This window comes from Myotis lucifugus, unplaced genomic scaffold, assembly GCF_000147115.1.
Source record: "Myotis lucifugus unplaced genomic scaffold, Myoluc2.0 scaffold_0, whole genome shotgun sequence".
NCBI classification, from domain to species: Eukaryota; Metazoa; Chordata; class Mammalia; order Chiroptera; family Vespertilionidae; genus Myotis; species Myotis lucifugus.
The window spans coordinates 31,318,773-31,330,548 of record NW_005871048.1 but is presented as its reverse complement, the minus strand read 5'-3'; positions in this window follow the sequence as shown (position 1 = coordinate 31,330,548).

Genomic DNA, 11,776 nt, shown 5'->3' with positions numbered 1-11,776 from the left:
CAGGGCGATCAGGGGTTGGCGCTGCCCCTGTCACGCTGATCCGGTGCCAGGAGGCATATTACCCTTTTACTATATAGGATAGAGGCCTGGGGGCCGGCTGGTTTGCCCTGAAGGGTGTCCTGGATCAGGGTGGGGGTCCCCACTGGGGTGCCTGGCCAGCCTGGATGAGGGGATGATGGCTGTTTGCAGCTGGTCACACACCCTTCAGGGTGGGGGTCCCCACTGGGGTGCCTGGCCAGTCTGGGTGAGGGGCTGAGGGCTGCCTTCAGGCTGGCGATTGACTGAAGCTCCCAACCGCTCCTTTTTTTCTTTTTTTTTTTTTTATTCTGGGCCAGCTTTTGCTCTGGCTCTAGCTCTGAGGCCTCGACTGCTGAAAGCTGGTATCTGGTTTGTTTGCGTTCTATAATCGAAACAATGTATAACTCCAGCTCTGAGATCCCGGCGGCTGAAAGCTGGTTTCTGGGGTTTTGTTTAGCTTCTATATTTGTTACAAAGTTTCAAATTGCCAGCTCAGAGGCCGGCAAGGCAGGCGGGGAACGTTGGAGTCCTCCTTCACTGAAGCAAGCAAGCCTCATGTTCGCTTCCAGCTGCCTGGCTGCCGGCCGCCATCTTGGCTGACAGTTAATTTGCATATACTCACTGATTAGCCAATGAAAAGGGTAGCGGTCATACGCTAATTACCATGTTTCTCTTTTATTAGTGTAGATAGAATTATTTGAAGATAGTATGTTCTTCCTACCATTCTCTTCTCCATATGAAATTCCATTCCCTGTATAAAAGTTCTTCAACTCCCTTAAACAACCTACTCACTCTCCTTGGGATGCTCTTTGCTTGACAAATAGTCCCCATGCCTCAAAAATAGAATCAAACATTGGAGTCAAATCTATTTATTTGAGGCTGCCTGACAGAGCTCTCCAGAGTTTATACCATTATGGTTCCTTGGATGTAAAACTATTTTATAAAATGTTTCTCTAAACAAGTAAGCATCTTGGATAGTATATAGGATAAAATAGGTCAGTCAACAGGCATATATTAAGTATGTTCTATGCACTCTGCCAGTATGGAAAGCAGGCTTTGCAAACTACACATATTTATGTTCATTTTTTTAATTTTTAAAATAAATTTTAAAATTTTGAAAGATAATTTTATTATCTATTGAATGCATTACACTTTAAAATTAATTTGCTTATTAATATGTAAATTAACATAAAATTAATACTCTTAAATTAAATTAATTTTAAAATAGGAGCCAAGCAATGAAGATGAGACCTTTGTCTATCTTTCTACCTGTCTCAGAGTTTGAAAAGTCACACTTTAGAGATGTGATGGAGAAGTGATGCTCCCAAATTAAGTTCCAGTGTGCTGCTATTTTTATGTTGCAAAACAAATCAAGTTTCCTGAGATACTATGTCAGGACAATAATTATCAATTTTAAAATGTTTTTTTTTCTAAAGGAGAGTATGAAGGGATAAAACAATTTATGGTAAGCTGAAGCAGCGAAAATATTCCATGTGTTGCAAAAAGGTCAGCTTCAAAATTAATCTGAATATCACACATAAAGAAAAGAACAAGTTTGCCATTAAATGATCAACTGAAAACCCGAAGCAGAATATAATGAAATGCATAACATTTTGTTATCTTATCTATTTCTTGCAAGTCAGGGAAACCATGAAGAATACCATCTAAAGCTGTAATTTCATGCATAACACTGTAACACATTTCTAAAGGATGTTTTAAAATGAGTCAGCCTATATGGGTGACATTCTCTATTAAGCTCTTATAATATACAAAATAAAAACATGATATAAGTTTAGACAAATTTGAGTATTTTATCACCTTAACATCAGGGTGTTAACACATATGTAACCACAAATATTTAAACTATTCCTTTCATAAATCAGATGAAAAAAGGGTACCTGAAAACTGTCTTAATTTGTTCAGGTAAATTAAATAATGTCAGGTCTGAGTGATGTGCTTATCATTATAGGATCTAGATGTTCAGAGTATCATGGACTAAAACAACATTTGTAACGGTGTGAAAATGAAATATTTCAACACTGATGTTTTCCCTGAACGGATTTGTTTTCATGGTTGCTTTTTTCTGTTAGACTAGCTAATGAGTCTTGTCTACTGGGGTGTGGGGAGAGACATGAAAAAGAAGGGTCAGTTTAAGCACAGAAATGATGAAGAGACGAAGGGAGCACTAAACATGGGCAGATGGGTGAGGATAGATGTCACTTGGGAGCTATCTTGTGTTCGTTAATGCACTTTCAATTTTAAATACTAAATCTTGATTGTTCTCACTGAAGACCATCGACAGTACACACAAATGAATGACCACAGGATGGGGCCAAAGGCGAGCAGAGTTGAAACTCAATGAACTGCAAGAGCATAAAATAAAGGAGAAAAAGAAAAGGACAGTCTCAAGACATTTCCTGACAGATCTTATGGAAATAATTTGATTTAGTCTTTACTAACCTTTCTTTAAACTTTGGCTATCTCACTTTTTAAAAAAAAAGTATTTAAAAAAAAAAAGCCCTGGCCAGCTTGGCTCAGTGGATAGAGCGTCAGCCTGCAGACTGAGGGGTCCCAGGTTCGATTCCAGCCAAGGGCACATGCCTGGGTTGCGGGCTCGATCCCCAGTGGGGGGTGTGCGGGGTGCAGGAGGCAGCCGATCTCTCTCATCATTGGTGTTTCTATTTCTATCTCTCTCTCCCTCTCCCTTCCTCTCTGAAATGAATAAAGAAATATTTTTTTTAAGTATTTAACTTCAAAAGATGAGGGGAGAGCAGGAATGCCCATTCCTGGGTGTGCCCATCAGCACAAATTCTGCTCCATCAAGGTTCTTGGCCTTGAAAGCATTGTGGCTCCACCCAGGGCTGCAAGGAAGGATAGCTTGAGCAGAATGAGAGCAGCAGGCCCATGAGTGTGAAGAGTTATGGCCACTAACCCCTGCTACCATATGACCAGATTTTTTTTTTATTGTAAGATAAGTTAAAAATTTGCATCATTCTTCTGATACTGAAATGTCTGAACAGCCTTCAGGACTCTAGTTTGAAACCTTGTGCTTTTATAAAAATGACAGGTAACCCCTACATAAAACTCTATAGATGCCAGGGATATAGTCTAAGTACTTACATAACCTCATTTCATCCTCCTAGCAACCACTTAAGTCCTATTTTTATCTCCATTTTTTAAGAAGAGTAAATCGAGGCACAGAAATGTCTATAACTTGCCCAAAGTCACGCAGCTGGTAAATGGTAGAGGTAGGATTTGAACCTAAGAAATTTGTTCTAGAGTTCACACCTTCAAACACTAAGGTATTCCTATAAGAAAATTTCTTTTTCAAAGTGATGATTATAAGTAGTTCATTGATTGTATAACTGAATTAACTATTCCTAGCACTATACTATGTTTCCATGTAATCATTTTTCTAAAAAGTTATTTTTTTAAATGTGGAGAAATTCATGAGCCATAATTTCTAAAGGGTCCAATTTAGAAAAAGGTGATATTTTTTAAAATGTAAGGTTATTACTTTTTGAATATTCTTTAAAGATAAATATCATTTTAGGGAAAAATTATGTTTCAATTACCTCTTCCCATTTTGCTTTTCTTTTTTTAAGTATATTTTTATTGATTTCAGAGAGGAAAGGAGAGGGAGAGAGAGAAAGAAACATCAATGATGAGAATCATTGATCGGCTGCCTCCTGCACACCCCCTACTGGGGACCTGAGCCAGCAACCCAGGCATGTACCCTTGGCCGGAATCGAACCCAGGACCCTTCAGTCCACAGGCCAACGCTCTACCCACTGAGCCAAACCAGCTAGGGCCCATTTTGCTTTTCATTACATTTTTCATTGAGAAATACTGAACTGAAACTAGAAGCCAACCTAAATAATGACTTCCAAGTTTTATTAAAAGACTAAATTCATACTCTTAAAAAAACATCTTTCAAAAATTAGTAGCTTACTTCCTTATGCTTAAACTCTTTGAAATTATATAACTTATTTTCTTATTCTAAATATTTATATCAGGATTTATAACTGTAAATTAATTAACATATGAAAAAGCAAATGGATTAGAGAAGAATATTCCTTGTGTAGAAAATGTAGGAATTTTTGGTATGCATCATGCACACCTCAGAATATATGGAAGAACTGTCAGCTACTTTGAGAAATGGAATTTCCAGATCATTCTTTGGAAAGGGTACAACGTCAGGTGGTCTTAAAGTCTACTTTCAATTTAGCACTCCAAATCACCAAGTCAGTCTTCAAAAATTCTAAGAATATATAACAACATCTCAATTTCTGAACATGTTTTTCTCATTCCCAATTAAAATAGAGTATCATCTCAGAAGTGTGGATTTATTGTGGATTTTTTATAATATAGTAAAACACTATGTAATAATCATACAATATATACTGCATATAAACTACCACATAATAGTGCTAGGTGTGTGTGTGTGTGTGTGTGTGTGTGGTGACAAAGCAAAAATAAATAAGCAGCACTATTTGATAGTGAACTCAATCAAGGCACCTAGACTCACTTCAGCTTCCTTTTTCAGCTTTATTGCTATACTAGAGGCCCAGTGCACAAAATTTGTGCATGGGGGGGGGGCGGTTGGCGTCCCTCAGCCCAGCTTGCACCCTCTCTAATCTGGGACCCCTCGAGGGATGTCCAACTGCCCGTTTAGGCCCGATCCCACAGGCAGTCAGATATCCCTCTCGCAATCCAGGACTGCTGGCTCCCAACCACTCACCTGCCTGCCAGCCTGATCACCCCCTAACCGCTCCCCTGCCAGCCTGATCAATGCCTAATTGCTCCCCTGCTGGCCCAATCACCCCCAACCCCAGCTGCTCTCCCCTGCCAGTCGCCCCCAACTGCCCTTCCCTCCCCTGCCCGCCTGGTCGCCCCCAACTGCCCTCCCCTGCCAGCCTGATCGTCCCCTAACTGCCCTCCCCTGCAAGCTGGTCCCCCCAACTGTCCTCCCCTGCAGGCTGGTCCCCCCAACTGTCCTCTCCTGCAGGCCTGGTCCCCCCCAACTGTCCTCTCCTGCAGGCCATCTTGTGGTGGCCATCTTGTGGCCACATCGGGGCAGCCATCTTGTGTTTTGGAGTGATGGTCAATTTGCATACTGGTCATGACTAGCACATCTGGTTGTGACTGTCAGGGCGTTATGACCAATTTGCATATTACCCTTTTATTAGTATAGATAATTGACATATTACATTGTATAAATTTAAGGTGTATAATATGATGATTTTATACACATGTATTATGAAATGTTTTGCCCCAATAAGGTTAGTCAATAGGACCTTTCCTCACATAATTACCATTTAATTACCATTTTCTTGTTGCTTTATTGTTGTTGTTACAGTGAGAACATTAAACCTCTACATTCATAGCAATTTCAAGTATATAATATGGTATTGTTAACTATAGTCACCATGCTGTACATTAGATCCCCAAAACTTATTCATCTTATAACTGAAAGTTTGGACCCTTTGTCCAACATTTCCACATTTTCCCTACCCCGAAGCCCCTAGCAACCACCATTCTATTCTCTGTTTCTATGAGTTCTTATTTTTATTCCATATTTATAAGTGAGACCATACAGTATTTATCTTTCTTTGTCTGACTTATTTCACTTAGCAAATGTCCACAAGGTCTATCCATATTGTCACAAATGCAGGATATCCTACTTTTTTTATGGCTGAATAATATACCATTGTCGATATGTAAATGTGTACATGTGTATATGTGTGTATATTACATTTTCTGTTATCCATTCATCTGTCAATGGCTACTTAAGTTGTTTCCATGTCTTGGCTATTGTGAATAAGGCTGCAACTAACATGGGTATGCACTTACTTCTTCGTGATAGTAATTTCATCTTCTTTGGATATATAACCAAAAGTGGGATTGCTGGGTACTATGGTAATTTTATTTTTAATTTTTTTAGAAACCTAGATACTACTTTCCATAGTGGCTATAATGACTTACATGTAAATTGATACAGACTCCCTTAAACTTTCACTCCAAGGCCTACCACAAACCTCCAAAGATTTCACAGACATGGGTTACACGCAAGGGGTTTTGCTTGCCCTTGGGTGGTGTGCACTGTTTACCCTCTAATTAGGTAAGCCTGTCCTATCACATCTACAGGCCTGACCAATGTCTCTTGAATGCATATCCGCATTTAGAGATTTAATTGTAAGGAAGACACCTGAAAATGTCCTTCTGATAGAATGATTCTCCACAAGGGCCAACTCTTTCAAAAGAAACCTCTTTTGCAGAGTCCATACTTGGCTGGGAAAGAAACATCTGCATTCAGTGTACATAGGAAGTAGGTCCTCCATTCTCCCCTAAAAAGGCTATTCCTTATGCACTATTAAAGGTCCATCTGTTCCTAACATTGACTATGAGGTCACTGCTATCCTTTGCAAATCCAGACTGTGGCTCACCCCAGATCCAAAATTCTCCTACATCTTAGAATGGGTGTGAGTGATTCCCTAAAGTGCCAACTTGAAGAGATGGCAGACTCTTAATGTCCAAAACTAACGTAAGGTAGTGGGGAGTATTAGTAAGCCAAAACACATTCACACAGTAGAAAATAGTGCTCTGCCCTAGAACTTGTACTCTTTCTCTTACCCCAGCAGTTTCACCCAGCAGGAAACTAAGCATTTTTATTGTGCTAAAACCTAAATATTTGAGTCACTCCTACTACTGCTCTGACCTAGCTGTTGCCAGCATTGAAGGATAAGTGAGAAATTTGCAAAAGTCATTAAAAACTCAGTAGACTTTCAGACCCTTGCCTGGTTCTCTTCCAACTGAGCTGGGACCATGATGACACAGTGAACAGCACAGGAAGCCAGGCTTAGCTGGGCAGCACAGAGGTCTCATATAAACCAAACAAACCAGGGCTTTGTGAGGTGACAAAAAGGAAATGAGCAAAGTCACACCCTAAGCCCATCAACCAGGCAGTCCAGGGACTAAGAAACAAAGCCATGAGACTAATAGCCCTCAATGGTGAGAACATACAGCACAGCTGATCAGGAGGGAGCTAAAGTTAGGTTCTGTCCGTTTAGCCACTTGGATGCATTACAGTTGCTTAAAGCTATGCTCTGAGAAAATAAGGGAGGGGCCTTCGCACTTTTGAATTTAGAGTGAGCATAGCATGTGACTTGCTGAAGCACTTTTTAAAAATTACATGAATCTGATCTTACAAAGTATTTTCTGACATGAACACAGAAATCTGTAAGTTTCTGTTAACTGTACTATCGATTTCAGAAGCAGAAAATAAATAAATAAATAAATAAATAAATAAGACTTAGCATTCTTCCCAGAATCTCTTTGTCACTCAGCAAAGATAAATCCAAGTCTTTGGAAGTTGACCACTTTTTTCCTGTCCTCCGAATGTACAAGGCCTTTGTTGATAATGAGGACTATGGTAGAATTTTGAACCAGCATGCTTCTTGAACATTTAATAATATCTAAACATAAGACAAATTACATCTAATCAAAACATTAAGGACATCGCAATCTAAATGTTGAATAGAGCAAAAAAAACCACAATAATTTATGATTTAATTACAGAAAAAATATTTTTACCATAGGCATTTTGGGAAGATAGTTTTCATTCTAATAGGATTGGATGTCTAGACAATGTTCAATGAAGGACACAGGGAAATCAAATTGGAGTATAAGCAAAACATAGTAGGTAGCCAAGACATTTTCAATCCCAGAAATAACTTAATGAAATAAGAGCGACAGGAATGAGTGTAGTGTATATGGAGAGATAATGAATGAAATCAGTCTGGACAAAGTAGACTTTATATTTTAGGGAGCAATGGAAAATAAATTTATATAGGGCAGGTAATCCTAGACATAGTATATGTGTTTGAAGAATATAAAATTGATAGACCATGCCCTGACCAGTTTGGCTCAGTGGATAGAGCATTGGCCTGTGGACTGAAGGGTCCCAGGTTCGATTCCAGTCAAGGGCATGTACCTTGGTTGTGGGCACATCCCCAGTGGGGGATGTGCAGGAGGCAGCTGATCTATGTTTCTCTCTCATCAATCTTTCTAACTCTCTATCCCTCTCCCTTGCTCTCTATAAAAAATCAGTAATATATATATATATATATATATATATATATATATATATTTTTTTTTTTTTAAATTGATATACCAAGATGACATTATAGTTTCTGTAACTGGGGGTAACACAATGGTAGGGATGTTTTAGGAAGTTGTGCAGGTTAGGTTTGGGGAAAGAAGTTAATTTATACCTATTAACCATAAGTCTAAATCCATAACTCAGGTATGTTGTCATGAGGATCTGACCAATAGTGGAATATGTAAAAGGAAAAAGAAAAGGTGAATTTGGGAAACATTAAAAAAGGAGATGACAGACTGGATATAAAAGAATAAGACAAACATATCACTATAACTCCAACAATCCTTTATAAATAGAGAGAGGCCTATAGATGACTGTTAGAAAACTACGGAAATACAGAGAAATTGGGGACTTGAACTGGGGCAAAAGGTGGAGGTGCCGTGCACTCTAATTTATTTGTCGTTTTTATTATAATTTAAAGCAGTAGCTATTGGCACTCAAAACTGTCCTTCGTTGGCATTAAAGAAAGAAACATTCTAGTTCCAAGAAACTTTTCATGTGCTTTGGCAAAAATGCAGCACAGACTGTTGTATGAAACAGAAACAAATAAAGTTAAATGTAAAAACTGATAATAAGTAAATAATACTTTTATCACTAATAGAATTGAAAATAATAGAATAGCACAGGAAGTGGGGGCAGTGAATTAAAATGTCACAACTGGAAAGCAGGATGCTGAATCTTGAGTTATGCGATGAGAGATTAGAGATAGAGAAGGAGGAACGAGGAGGAGCCAGCCTTAGTGGAATCTGCTGAGCTGGCAGAATGTGGCCTGTGGCTGGGGACACAACAGAAGTAAAAGTGATACTAAGTGACAAACGCTGCAGTTGGAAAAAGCCTGCCTTAAAGGGAGATTTGCAACACACAAGCCTACAATTACTAACTAGTGAATAAAATTGAGTACTATTTCTCCCGCTTTCTAACGAAAACATTATTGTGTACTCAGAACCTGCTTGCTCCGGTCCTGTCCGCTGTAGGGATGGAGACCTAGTCAGAACTCTCCATTCTACTAAAACAACAAGAAAACCACTTATAATAAGCATATCTCCTTGAAAATGCCACTTGTTTGAGTTGCTATAGAGAGTTTTACACTTGGAGCAATTTTTAAAATTAACTATAAGCAGGTAAAATTCTGCTTTTTAATCTATACAGTTCTCTGGGGAGAGAAGGGAGGGTAGGAAGGTGGCTGAAAACAGAGTAATTTAAAAAATTAAGCTAACTGTACAAACCAGCACAGACATGGGATTGTGAATAAAAGTGAAAGGAAGAAGCATATGCCTAATCAACGAGGATGCTGAGCTCTGCAGAGCACGGAGTGGGGCTTTAGCACTAGATCTCAAAGTGGACAACGGCCTCTAGCCATGTGCTCTGATACCAGAAGGTATTAACTTTTTAAACTATTGTCGCATGTATCATAATGCTTAAGTTAGAAAGCGCCTGGGTTCAAATTCTGACTTCTCCACTTATTACTTCAAAGACAAGAAAGTTATTTAATTGCTTTATGTTCTAATTGCCTCATCTGTGAAATGGAGGTAATATTATCTATCTCATCCAGTTGTTGTTAGAACTAAGGTCACTATCTAAGTCAGTTAGCACACTGACCCATAGCAAGGATTTATTAAGTGTAACATAATTATAATTTAGAGGATTTCTTTCTGCCAGATTAAAAAAGCACTATCGGCACATATCCTTCTTCCCAATTAATAATCTTTTTGAAATGGAGAGAAAATGTGTGGTAATGTGCCCTTCGGTAACCTTTGAGAAAGAAGTGTCAGCCATTGACACTTTTAGGTTCTCTTCAATTTCTTCTTTTATTCTCTTGGAAAGACATCTTTAGGCCTAATATATATTTAATATTTCCTTATAGATAATTATATGTCCTCCACAGTGTGAGTTGTTTGGCTATAATATGTTCCACAACATTGACAGAGCACCTGCCATGTTTCAGGACCTGAAGCAGTGATATGGTTTCACATATGATTTCTCTACATGGTATCAAACCAACAGTTCCCTTGGTAAGAAACAAAAACTCAATTTACAATTCAAAGTAATGATTGTAAGAACACAATTATAAACTATAAAACTAAATTTGCATTAGACTATCCAGTATCTCTGTCATTGTCAAAACATCAATTTACCTATCCAGATTTTTTATAACATGTATGGAATTTCAAGTTACTACATCATAGTACCAACAAATAGATTATCCCAATCGTGTGTGCTAAACAAGCAGCACTATTGTATTGTGTCAAGCGATTTTGCATATGTGGAAATATAAGCCACATAGATCCATAATTTAAGAAAGATCATGACCTTTGTCAGTGCTCTCTTTCAGCATGGTAACACTGGGCTATTGTTTGCATGCAAAATTACCACCCACTAACACTTGGAAAAGCCCTTTGAGTTGTTTACAACAAAGTCTTCAGTTGGAGAAGAAATAAAATGCCAAGAACTTTCAGTGTATATTGAAAAGTTATAAGGACAGGAAAGTGTGGAAATGCATGCACTGTTACATATCCATACTCATTCCTGTCACTCGCGTTACCCAATACTTCTCTCAAACTTAATCACAAAACATCCTGACCTTTAACAACTAGCAGGGCTGAAATGTTAACCTTCAACATTTTGCAAAATTCTTTAAACACTTCCTCTGGAAAACACACAGCTCAAAGTGCTAAAATTGTCTCCCATAATAACCACAGCAGGATTGTAACAAACCCGCTTTTAAAAACCAAATAAAGCCTTCCGTGGGGGCAGTTCACCACTTCCCCTTTTTGAGCATGCAGGAACTAATTTAGCTGAGAAGATAAAAGCATGAGCTGCCTACAGATGTACAAGGAAACTAGATCCTCAAACATAAAATATCTCAATGGCAGGGTGGTCTGAACATTTTTTGTAAAAAGAGCCTTCTCTGACTTAGAATGCCCACAGATGGAAAGCAAGGAGTCTTATAGCTGTATATACTCGTGTTAGAGTAGACACAAGAAAGAAAGGCACACCAAATTAGTTTCAAATATAATTACTTATATATTTACAATTCAGTGCTAGTACACCAATTTTGAGTCTAATGCCAATATAAAGACATCAAGATTTCAAAACTATTATGAGAGGCCTAAACTTATTGTTATAATCATTTCCTAATATACATATATCAAATAATTATGTTGTACATTTTAAACCTATACATAGGTATATGTCAATTATATCTCCATAAAGCTGGGGAAAAAATTTTATGCTAAAAAATGAGTAAGATGAAAGGCTACTTTCAAACTCACAATAATATCAGAAGAATAAAGAGCCTAGAATGTTCTACCAGATGACCAAACTCTCCCCTTTCTTTTACAGAAAGAACTTAGGGAATTAAGATCTCTTCTAATAGGATCTCTTTCAGAAGGATGGTCATTTGATCCCATCCCAGGTGATCTAAACATGAAGATAGGGTGTGACTTTCTTGCCAAAAACCCTATAAAATACACTTACAACTTTCCAACTTCATTTGTTCAGTTTTCTGGTTATCAACTTCATTATATATCTGTGGTATATATCGTGTGGACTCTGGTAGGTTATAAGCTGCAAGAATATTGGCCACAAACCTCATTA